The sequence below is a fragment of the Lygodium microphyllum genome, chromosome 2 (assembly GCF_053477565.2).
Source record: "Lygodium microphyllum isolate KBCC chromosome 2, Lygodium_microphyllum_v1.1.10, whole genome shotgun sequence".
NCBI lineage: Eukaryota > Viridiplantae > Streptophyta > Polypodiopsida > Schizaeales > Lygodiaceae > Lygodium > Lygodium microphyllum.
The window spans coordinates 96,687,857-96,700,353 of NC_141136.1; the positions used below are offsets into that span (position 1 = coordinate 96,687,857).

A 12,497-nucleotide genomic window follows, 5' to 3' on the forward strand; every position below is an offset into this window, starting at 1 on the left:
GTAAAACCTCATATCTGAGATGCCATGCTACATTCAATATGCTACAATAGAAATTTCAGCACATGCAATTCTATTAATGAGCTTCACTCATTTCTCTTTCGTTTTTGTCGGAATTGGAGGCTCTAAAATAGGGTGATTCAGTGTTTCTTGTTGATTGTTGTTCAAGATAGGCACATGGGATTGTTCGTTCTCTTGATCCATCCTAGAGGTGTGCATTTCAATTGATCGGTGCAATGTGTGTGGCCATACATATTCTTGAGAGCTTTGATGACACAACCATGTTCTTCTATTCATGGCATGGAAGAAAATATTGATCTCTTTGAGAACTTAGATGAAGATGATGCCATTTTTCATAATAATGACAATAGTATTGAAGCTGTGAGTGGCGGTTCAAAAGTAGGTTCTCTTCTTCAAAATGAGGATGCAAGAGGAGAGGATGCCATGATTAGTGACTATGATAGCATACATGGGACACTAAAGAAACGAAGTTATGTGCATAGAGTAAGGGTTCAAAAAACAAACATGGACCCTACATTTAGTAGAAGATGTGATATTGCAAACATCCATCAAGTTGCAACAATTGATTGTTGTGAACAAAGGTGTTGCCAAATCGGAGATAGATCCAAAATCATGCAAGCAAGGTCAAACTTTTGGGGATAGAGCTATTGTAGTCAATGCGCGTATATACTAGATTGTATGAGCATGGCCTATGAACATCGCCAAAACGAGGACTACCTTGAGTTTATATTTGATGAAAAAAAGGTTTATAATAAACAATGGTATGTAACGCATAGCATAGTTAAATCAACATTCTACAAGCATTTTAAAAAAAAATTCATAGATGGTGCAAGGAACACGTGCCATGGGGACACTAGAATAATATGACACATGTGGAGATGGCAAAATTGCTCATACAGGGTTTCATTGATAATAATGCAAATCAAATGCCACACAAGTCAAGAATGTCTATGCATATCTTTTTGATTGCGTTTTGTCTACTACGGTGCTTTATTACCACACGATTGCTTCTTTGGATAGGAAAGTGTATGCTCCCATGGGTCAAGCTCACGAAATTACTTGTTTGGATAGAAGACTCGGAATGTCCCGTATAGAATGTGTTTCGGTATACAAAGACTAGTTAGTGTGGCTCAGGCTCCCTGCATACCCAGGCAAGCAAAACGGGATGCACGATAGAGACATAAAGACCAAAGACGCCGTTGCCGGGGATCGAACCCGGGTCACCCGCGTGACAGGCGGGAATACTCACCACTATACTACAACGACCCTTGGATGCTGGGGAATGCTGGGTTTGCCTTTTTAATACCTCATACCGCTCTAGGGGACACCAGATCTGCGCCAGGGAGATCACGCCTTTTTTGTGACGACGTGTGAGAGAGAGAGAGAGAGATCTATGGCGGGTAGGCAACGCCAGTTAGCTCTATCGTATATCGCGGCCACTCGCTCTTTTTTCCTTCTTGTTTCATATCTTCTTTACCGGACATCGTCTCGCTCTCTCTCTCTCTCTCTCTCTAGGGCTGCTGATCTCCACTCGCCTTGCTCCACGAGCCTCTCGAAGGGACCTTCGTTGTCACTTTGGCCCACCACATCATCCAACAGGAGTCTGTAAAAGGGGCCGAGAATAAAAAAGAAGGACAAGCACGCTACTTCATTCACAAGCTTCGTAACCCAACCCTACACTGATGGGTAGCAACCAAGCTACTTCTCTCACACGCATGACGAATCCAACCCTTAACAACATGACAGTCCCCTCCTTCACATGCTCAGCATAGTTCACGTTCATATGGTGCCTCTTTTGGTTGACTGATTTACTAGTGTTCCTTGAATTGTCACCTACTAACACACCACAGGATCACACTCCTGATCCGTGCCAATGCAGTCGGCCCAAGCAAAGGTGCGGGCAAACAGCTACCAATTTCCCTTCGAGTCTTGCTCCACATAAATATCAGCCTTCATCGGATTGGGTGGGGTTACGCACAATGCTAGGATATCGACTTTTTTGAGCTCCATCCTCCATACTCGTGAACACACACTTCATCAGAAGAGTGTACTCAGGCCCGATATATCGCCTTTTTCTTTCCAGCTTGATCTTGTGGTCCTCCATTCCATATGATCTTCACCATTGCAATACTTCGCAACACCCTCCTGCTCCTCTGCATCGCAGGCTCCTAAAAACCAGGTCCATGAACAATATGACGTGAAAGGCCCCGCACTCGAGTTTCCTGAATGTGAAATTCATCTGGTTCGGTCCCTTGCTGTGCCGCCACGCGTTTGTAATTGCTCGGGAGTCCGAAAACCACGTCCAAACGATTTGACCATCCTTGTCTCTATAGCAGCATCTTCAGTATATTCCTGCAACATCATTTCCAAGCACACGAGGAGTTACGTTCGGTAAGATTTTCCCAACCCCTGCGTTCTCTAACTTTCAGTATCGGATTTGTAACCTTGATTTACACATTGCCCGGATTTTCCAAGGGTTGGAGCCTTCTTTCATAATCACCATCCTCGTTTGAAATGATGCCAACAACAATTTGGAAGATTTATTAGCATCAAATGGATATATTCAAACCTTGAACCTACATTATACATGAGGACATCGTTCACCCCTTTGCTGTTGCATGCTCAATCTGACTAGCTGCCATTCACAATCTGCAGCTTCATTTGGGGTTTTCCATAACTGGTTGGCATATCAAATGTTCCTCATTCCTACCTAAAGTTATTCCCGCTTATTTTCTATGCCATTGAAGCATTAGCATTCAATATTTATATGTAAGGCCAGGAATTCCATCCAATATTGTTGAAAACATGACGCCTCATCATTCTGAATCGCACGAGCATCGATCAACTAAGGTGGGAAGTAGTCAAACATAGTCATGACAAGCAAACCATGCAACTAGATAAGAGATAAAAGATGTGCTAATAAGTAGAAATCTGCATGATAACAGAAGACACAAAGGATAACGAGTTTTCTGCCAAACTAGGAGGAGCTAGACTGATGCACTCTCAACCGGTGTAGCTACAAAGGAAGATCTAGTGCCCCTTGATCGAGTAGTACAAGTTTGATTTGCAAGTTGTAAAGATAACATCACTAATGACTACATACTTGCTCTTACATGAGCTATGATGTCACACGATATTCTCTCTAACCAAGGGATAGTTCTTGTGAGCCTATAAGGGATATTCTCTTACAACAAGATGATGCAATTCTGTCATTCTTACCCTCCATCACTTATTTCAATCCCTGCTTGGAAAAACATTTTTGCTTTATACCAAATATTTATAATTTTTTTGTCACAACCTTTAAGCAATGACAATTTCCTAAAGCAATGATATATTACCTGAAGCAGGATGATACATTTCATAAAGTTAAAATTTCCTTTCTTCTTGTATGATAGACAATTACTTTGTTATTTTGTCTAGTGGTATGGGGTTAACCAAATGGTATGGGGTTTTTATCAAGGATTACGCCTTGATTGCACCTCTCATTGATTTGCTCAAGAAGTAAGCCATTATTCTGCAGCGGTTGAGCACTCTAGTTTTGAGAAACTCAAGCATAGCTTAGTAACAACACCTATCCTAAAGCTACTCGACCTAAGCCTCAACCGAAGGCAAGAGTTTAAAGTTGTAATAGATGTAAGCTCTTTTATATTAGGTCATGTGCTTATATAGGAAGGTCATCTAATCGCTTACTCTTTAAGGAAATTAAAGACTCATGAGAAGAATCATGGTACTCATGATCTAGAGTTACTAGAAGTGATCCGCGCTCTCAAGATGCGGAGACACTATTTACTTGAAAACAAGTTCTCTCTAGTCAGTGACCACACAAGTATCAAGTGGATCTGCACTTAGTAAGATCTAAATGTAAGACACTGTCAGTGGATTGAGGTTTTGCACGAATACAATTTTGAAATCAAGTACAAGCCAAGCCAGGAAAATGGAGTAGTTGAGTGAATTTTGTGATTTTCCAAGGGTTGGAGCCTTCTTTCATAATCACCATCCTCGTTTGAAATGAGGTTCCTTGTTGTAGAAGCATCGCAGGTTTTGGTCATTTCTCTGTGTAGGAACAAAGTCCCTGACTGCATTTGCCTTTGGTTTCTTCCATTGTCCTTGACCTTGTCCTTGTAATCTTTTAAATTGGGTTTTTGTTGTTCCCTGGTTCTGGTCTTTGTAAGACCAAGATCTATTATTCCTGGATTTGGGCTGAACTTCTTGGGCAGTGGGACCTGCTCTTATCAATGCATCTTGTAAATTTGTAGGATGCATAGATTCCAATCGGGGATTCATTGGTGGATTTAAATCATCACAAAATTTGGAAACATGTTGGGATGTGCTCATAGTCAGGGCGTACTTTAGCAAGGAGACAAATCTCGAGTAGTATGCTTCCAGAGATAGACCAAAATACCTTAACTTAAAGAACTCGTTCATCTTCTGAGTCTTGTATGTGTGTGGCATATATCTTCCTTGCACTGCTTCTTTGAGTTTATCCCAAATTACTGTACTTTCAACTATTGCTTGGTCCTTACACCATTGCCTCCACCAGAGCCTAAATATAGCTTCACTGGTTAGCTTAAGCTTGACAATCATAGCCTAGTTTGCAAGTGTTGTTCCTGCTGCACTGAAGTAATCCTCCATGGATTCAATCCGTACTTCAGCATTAGCTTCAATAATCTTCCCTTTCCCATCAAATTCCAGTGATTTGATTTGTTTAAGAAGAAACTTCTTCTCTTATGCCTCTGCTGCTGGAACACGATTTTGATTCTGCATTTGGGGTTGTGTCTTATTTTGATTAAAATTTCCGTGTTAAGATTGCATTTACACATCTCTTCACAACTTGTCCCAATGCACAGATTACGATTAAATCACACATACTTCAACACTGTGCAACAAGTTAGATAATCATAAAAATCTCGTTTATTCAAAAGAGGTATAAGCCTTAAGTACAATCATTTGGGGGAGATAGAGATAGGTTGGATAACTCTTCAAAAGATACATCAACACCAGTGCCATAGAGCCAACTAGTGCCATAGAGCCAATGTCATGCCCATTTTAGGTCTCGATAGTTGCATACTCATTAAATATCTATGAACACTATGCAAGCACCTTGCATAGCTAGAGTTTCAAGGCATGCAATTACACATTCACCTAGCACCCTCCATATGTACAAATAGTTAGGTATATTCACAAGCACTAAGTAAATACAAGTGAGCATCAGTGTACGTGTATGGTTAGATATATGTATTCATATATCATTGCGAGCATCTACGCTTACATGGGTATACCTTTGTGGATTTACAGCTGGAGCCCCCTGGCACCTAAGCATCCTCCTATGAACAAATATTTCTACGGAGAAACCTCTCACGGCGGGTTTGGTCCGCATTCCCAATGTGGCTATCAAAAACCCCCTTGGATAGGGTTGGTGGCTAGCTAGGGGTGCTCAACGCACCTCTCCCAGGTGTTCACCTTGAATCCAATTTGAAGAATTCTTTATCAATCTTTCTATCAGATAGCTCCTTTTTCCAAACAAGTGATCCTAAGTACAATCACAAGTAGAAGTGCACAATTTGTACTAGACAATTCTTTATTCTCTTTGCCAATGGAAATTTCGATTTGATGCAATAGCATCTAATTTAATCTCCTCATTCTTTTGAATGAAGGAGTGTCCTTGTAAAGTTGGTTGCAATTTGGGACATTGGCTTCCCTACGATGAAATCCTACCCATTCCTTGAATTAGGGTTTGTTGTGTAATTCATAAAGTTACTTAAGGGTTTTGAATTCCTTTCAGCTTTAGGGAAGATAGGGCTTGAAAAGAAATCCTTTACTCCTAACATTTTAGGGTTTGTAATCCTCTCAACTTCCTAGGAGACTTACATTAGGGTTTTTCCATACCAAATACCCTTCTTGATTTCATAGTAGAAATCATAGCAAAATTGAGGATTAGTAAGGACAACATAATACAATCCGCGCATCTTTATCAAAAGTTACATGGGTCATGAGATATCTGCCAACACAACTGGTACCAGCAATTTTTCTCACGAGGAAAAGAATCCAATGACTCTCAATCATCTATTAATGGATAATTGCTATTGTATGGTGTGGAACCTAGGTTTAAATCTAAACATCGTAACCCTTATTCCAATTATTCAATTGACTAGTAAGTTCATTTTACCATAGTTTACACATAACTTTAAGGCTAAAATATTCTAACTTTTGATCAGCTCACCTACTTGTGGGATATGCATTCATCTTCTTTTCCTTGTCATGGGTGCAGCTTCACGAGCGCATTCTATCTAATGCATAATATAAGTGTAATTTAAAGGAGTTATAAAAAAGCCTTCAAACCTATTGTATACTTTCCAATGCAAAAAGTCTATTTTCCATTTTCTAATGCAAGTGCTTAAATCATAACTTCGTGAATTTATTTGATGCAAATGCACTAACCCCATCAATCTATATTTTATGAGATATAATGAGATTTCCTATTATTTCAACCAAGATGTAGATGCATAAAATCTATTTGGCTTAATTGCATTTTAATGTGTATTCTTGAAGCTTTTCGTATATATTAGCATGAAATCTCTATACAATTTATGTGCAAATTAACGGTGTCTAAGTTCAATTTTAATCAATCACCTAAGATGAATGCAATGAACAAAATTTTTCCAGTACGCTTACATGCTCAATTAAATTGCGATAATTAATGTAAATGTTCTTTTCTCGCAATTTATTTTCCTAACACAATAGGGTGCACCTGATTTATAAGAGATGCATTTCCCGTAGTTGCGATCCCTTGGTCTGTAGTCCCGTTGGTTGTGGTGAGAGTTGCAGCGTATGGAGAGATCTTTTGCTTGGGGGCCGTGGATGCATGCGGGGTTGCGGAATAACTTGGTTGCAGTCTTAAGATGGAATTCGTCCTAGAGCGCGGGTCTTCTTCCTCGAGTGTCGGCTACCTAAAATTTTGCTAGAGATTCTTTGCTTGCTGGATCAGGGTACTTTGCTCTTGTATTGACTTGAATTGACTACAGGGGGAGAGAGAGAGAAGAGCATGCATGAAGTCTTCAATGTATAGTGCGTGAAAGACTCCTTAAGAGATTATTCTATAAGATTTTAGAACCTCCTCTCCTTCCTCTAGAAGTGTCGGGCGATGTGAACAAGGGGGAGATAGCTCCTTCATAGATCGATGCCAACACGATCAGAGTAGAGGGGAGGGGTTTTTATAAGTGGGGGAGGAGAGGGCTAGTTGAGAGAGCTTTCCTCAACCCAAGTGGCATCCTCTTCTGGATAATCTCTCCATTGGACGAGATATTCCCTAAGAGTTCTAGTTCTCAATTGTCTCTCCCTAGTATCTAGGATTTTATTTGGCTGTAGCTCAAGGACTCCTTGGCTATGCATTACAATTTGTTGATCATTCAATACATGGCTAGGATTAGGCACATATTTATTCAATAGACTAACATGAAAAATGTTGTGAACTTTTACATTTTCAGGGAGTTGAAGTTTGTAAGCATTAGGTCCTAGGCTTTTGAGGATCTTGTAAGGCCCACAATACCTTGGACTAAGCTTTTTAAACTCTTCCAGGGATAAGGTACTCTTCTTGGGTTGTACACGAATGAAAACCATATCCCCCCTCCTTGAAGAGCCGCTCTTTCTTGTTCAAATATGCATAAGCCTTCTGCCTAGGCATAAAGCTTGTGTGTCCTCATGATTTCAAGGACAATGCAAAGTTTGAGGTTCATGGTCTTCTTCTTCCTTGGAGTAGACTAGGGTGTCATCAAAGAAAATAAGTACAAACTCATCAAGGTATGGTGTAAACATATCCTGCATTAGCCTATTGAATGTAGTAAGGGCATTGGTTAATCCAAAGGACATTATTGTGAACTCAAAATGACCATATCTAGTGTTGAAAGTTGTCTTTGAAATATCCTCATCCTTGATGCGGATTTGGTAATACCCTGACCTTAAGTCAATTTTTGAGAAGATTTTTGCCCCTTGTAGGTGATTGAGTAACTCATCTATCCTTGGGATAGGATATTTATTCTTGACGATTACTTGATTCAGCCCTCTATAGTCGAAGAGCGTTCCATCCTTCTTCTTCTTAAACAACACAGGAGCTCCCCATGGCGAGCTAATAGGCCGAATGAACCCCTAATCTAAAAGTTGTTTGAGCTACTCCTTTAATTTGATGGCTTCGGGAATATACATTTTGTAAGGTCTTTTTGCAATTGGAGCGGCGCCTGGTATGAGTTTGGATCTCCCTTGGGGGCGGTAGCTTCGGGGAACACATCTGCGTACTCCTTCAGCCATGAAGGTTCTTCTTCATACTCCTTGCTTTGCTCTAGCTTATTCAACTTGATCAAGTAGATGGGTAAACCCTTTTGCATTCCCTTAGCTATCGTGCCTTTGCTAATTAGATTTTGGGTCTACTAGCCTCCCCTTAAGTTGTGATTAGTTCCCCTTCAGAACTTCAAAATGAATTTTGGTCTCTTCCACATTGAATGTGGGCATCGTTGGGTATTAACCAATCCATGCTAAGTAAGCATTCATGAGCCCCTAAGTTCATTACTCTGAATTTTACAAATGCTGGCTTTCCACCAAGTAGGAATCTTACTTTAGCAATTTGTCTAGTACAAGTGATTTCACACTCATTTGCTAATTCCACAAAAGTAATGTGGGTGCATCTATTGTGGTTATTCCTAGCTTCCTTGCACAAGCAGGAGAAATAAAAGAATGCGTACCACAGTCAATCAAGGTTTTGAAATTCTTACCTTGGTAGTTTGAAGGGGTCTGGATCACTGAGAATTGGTGATTTGGTCCCTTTTTATGGAGAGCGGCATGGACTGTCACATTTTCAATCTCTACTTTTATGGTTGGTTCTTCCTCTTCATTTACTTCCTTAATGGTGATATTGGAAGTCCTTGCCCTCCCCAACCCCGACCATGCATAGCTCTGGTTTGCCCACGGAATCGTCCTTGGCGGTGGTCCTCACCAAGTTTGGGACACTCTCTTTTGAAGTGCCGAGGTTCCTTGTTGTAGAAGCATCGCAGGTTTTGGTCATTTCTCTGTGTAGGAACAAAGTCCCTGACTGCATTCGCCTTTGGTTTCTTCCATTGTCCTTGACCTTGTCCTTGTAATCTTTTAAATTGGGTTTTTGTTGTTCCTTGGTTCTGGTCTTTGTAAGACCAAGATCTATTATTCCTGGATTTGGGCTGAACTTCTTGGGCAGTGGGACCTGCTCTTATCAATGCGTCTTGTAAATTTGTAGGATGCATAGATTCCAATCGGGTATTCGTTGGTGGATTTAAACCATCACAAAATTTGGAAACCTGTTGGGATGTGCTCATAGTCAGGGCGTACTTTAGCAAGGAGACAAATCTCGAGTAGGATGCTTCCAGAGATAGACCAAAATACCTTAACTTAAAGAACTCATTCATCTTCTAAGTCTTGTATGTGTGTGGCATATATCTTCCTTGCACTACTTCTTTGAGTTTATCCCAATTTACTGTACTTTCAACTACTGCTTGGTCCTTACACCATTGCCTCCACCAGAGCCTAATAGCTTCACTGGTTAGCTTGAGCTTGACAATCATAGCCTAGTTTGCAAGTGTTGTTCATGCTGCACTGAAGTAATCCTCCATGGATTCAATTCATACTTCAGCATTGGCTTCAACAATCTTCCCTTTCCCATCAAATTCCGGTGGTTTGATTTGTTTAAGAAGAAACTTCTTCTCTTATGCCTCTGCTGCTGGAACACAGTTTTGATTCTGCGTTTGGGGTTGTGTCTTATTTTGATTAAAATTTCCATGTTAAGATTGCATTTACACATCTCTTCACAACTTGTCCCAATGCACAGATTATGATTAAATCACACATACTTCAACACTGTGCAACAAGTTAGATAATCATAAAAATCTCATTTATTCAAAAGAGGTATAAGCCTTAAGTACAATCATTTGGGGGAGATAGAGATAGGTTGGATAACTCTTCAAAAAATACATCAACACCAGGAGAACAATTCCTTATTGGATTCTTCTATAGGGATAGAGTAGTAATATGGTTTTGGGGAATGGATTCTCAGGAAGCGGCAAGTCATGGGAAGTTTAGGAAATCCTAGCTTCTGATAGCCATGACGTTTGTATCACCCCATTACTTTAATTCTACCTGCTGGCAAGACTTTGATACCAACTCTTCATAGATATAGTGAGTCTGATCTACCTGCTGGTGTCCGATTTGTAGGATCGAGTTTACACGTGCCTCATGGAAGATGAATAACTTGATAATCTTCAAGTCCTCCAATCATTTTAGCCTCTTCAGATTGTTTTGAAGATAAGCAAACATTTGGCATCTATGTAGCAGTAACCTACACTCTAGGTCCAATGCCTTTCCACGTACATCGGTGAAGGGTTGTAGAGGCGATCAAAGATCCCCATCATATTAGTTCTTCGGCGATAGCTTGAGGAGCTCATAGCAGTCTCGAACATGATATGAAATATGAGGAATCCGCTCCATGCCTCATAGGTCTAGACGCAACAACGATCCTTACGTGAGTAAACAAAAAAATGTTTTCTAGTAAAAGCATTACTTCACTCTACTTGATTTATTCTTATCTTGATTATGTTATTTTTTGGTTTTTTCTAATACCAATTGTGACGTGCCTGGGTTGAAACACGTTTTGATAGTCCATCGAGAGTCTGATCTAAAAGAGGGGGAAGGGGTGTGACCCTTGGGGGGCCCTAACCCCCGAATTTTTCACGCAATCCAGGGGGGAGGGGGGTTTGAATGGTGTGGGAAAAAAATGCCATTTTGTAGGTGATGACGCCATGAATGGAGAGAGGGGGGCTAGAGAGGTCAAGAATACTCTTAGCAATTGATCACATCAGCCTTATCCTTCAATTTTTGACTTCCAATCACCGCCTCCATCTCCATGAGTGATGGATTGATTAGGAAGATAAAAGATCAGTATTTCTCTCTCCTCCCTCTCTCTCTTTCAATGGGTAGCTCATGGGGGAATTCTTATGAGAAGATCAAGATGGAGATCGATTGTCTGGCTTGAACCAGATTGATATGGAACCATGCTGACACTCGAGTAGTAATGACCAACACTATTCGAAGACCAATGGTGGGTCCGATTGCTATTTGTAAAATCAATTCTTGAGATCCAAAATACAAAAAATGGCAGTAAGGCTCTTTTTAAATGGAATTTTGGATTCTTTTTTATATTTTATGGTGCAAATCATATTCATATGTGATGAAAATTTTTTTGAAGCTTGGTTGTGATATTGGAGCCCCAAGAGAGACACCAAGGAAAAGGGGTTTATACTGCAAGAAAATCTATCTTGTAACATCAACAAGCTTAAGAAAACAACACCAAGAATAAGAAATCTTCACGCAACATCATAGAAACAATTCTTGCACGGCTTCGTCTTTAACAAAATTGATCATTCTCTTCATATTCTTCATAGAATTCATCAACCAACAAAGGTAACACAAGAGAAACACCACTTTGAATGGAAAAATATCACATAGTATTCTTCTTCATTGTCTTCTTAGTTTTCTCTCACAGTCTCTCATAGATAGATACATTGTTTGGCATAAAAATGGCTATCTTTGACTCTCTCTTTCTCTCTCAATCAATAGTACATCATATCCTCACTATAACACTAAATAATCACTCATAATAATCCTTCTTTGGTCGTGGATGCCCCTTCCAAAAGGTGTCTCTGATATGAAAGGCCACCAGAGCCACTACAATGACTCTTCATAGCTCATCACTGTCACTTCACTCCAGTCTTCTCTTGAGTCTTCAACAGCTACTTCTTCCACATTCTTGAGCTCTTTTGAACTTGCATTCACCTCTTTCCAAGGCCAGAAAACTTACCCAAAATCTCACATACATTCCTTAGAACACTTACAGAGGCATACAGAACAGAGCAAGAACAAAGGCTCTACAACAGCTCAACAGAGGGTTTCTAAAAGGTCAACAGAAATCATCCGAACCACATAGCTCATACTAAAACCATTCCAAACTATCAAAAACCATTCACTGAGTTTTCAAATAACCTTAAACTTCAGCAACCATTAATACATGCTTCATACAGAAGAGAAATAGAACAAAACATAAGCTAAACATAACCAATTACAACCTATCAGAACATCACAGAGCCTCATATCTCTACTGAAAATTATCATGAGCTTCCAAAACATAATCAATCTCAACCAAAAAACTCTAAAATAATTCTAAAACAACCATTCATCATTTAAAATCCATCAAAAATCAACCATTTAGCCCTTTAAAAAAACAAAAATTAACCAAAAAACCTAGTCAATTCAACATTCAACATATCCCCACACTTAATAAGGGAGCATCCTCACGACCTAAGAAAAAGGAAATACAAGTTCATTAAAGAGCTCAACTCGATCTGCTTTAGTATCTTCAATAAACCACCCAACCACAACCCCAACTTATCACCTGTATCGAAGAAAGG

At 39.9% G+C, this 12,497-nt stretch overlaps 1 non-coding gene across 1 annotated transcript; it reads right to left on the reverse strand.

Moving 5' to 3' along the window:
* Nucleotides 1–1,212: 1,212 nt before the first annotated feature.
* TRNAD-GUC (transfer RNA aspartic acid (anticodon GUC)) lies at nt 1,213–1,284 on the reverse strand. Its single transcript has one exon. It is a non-coding gene; the product is annotated as a tRNA-Asp (tRNA).
* Nucleotides 1,285–12,497: the final 11,213 nt, after the last annotated feature.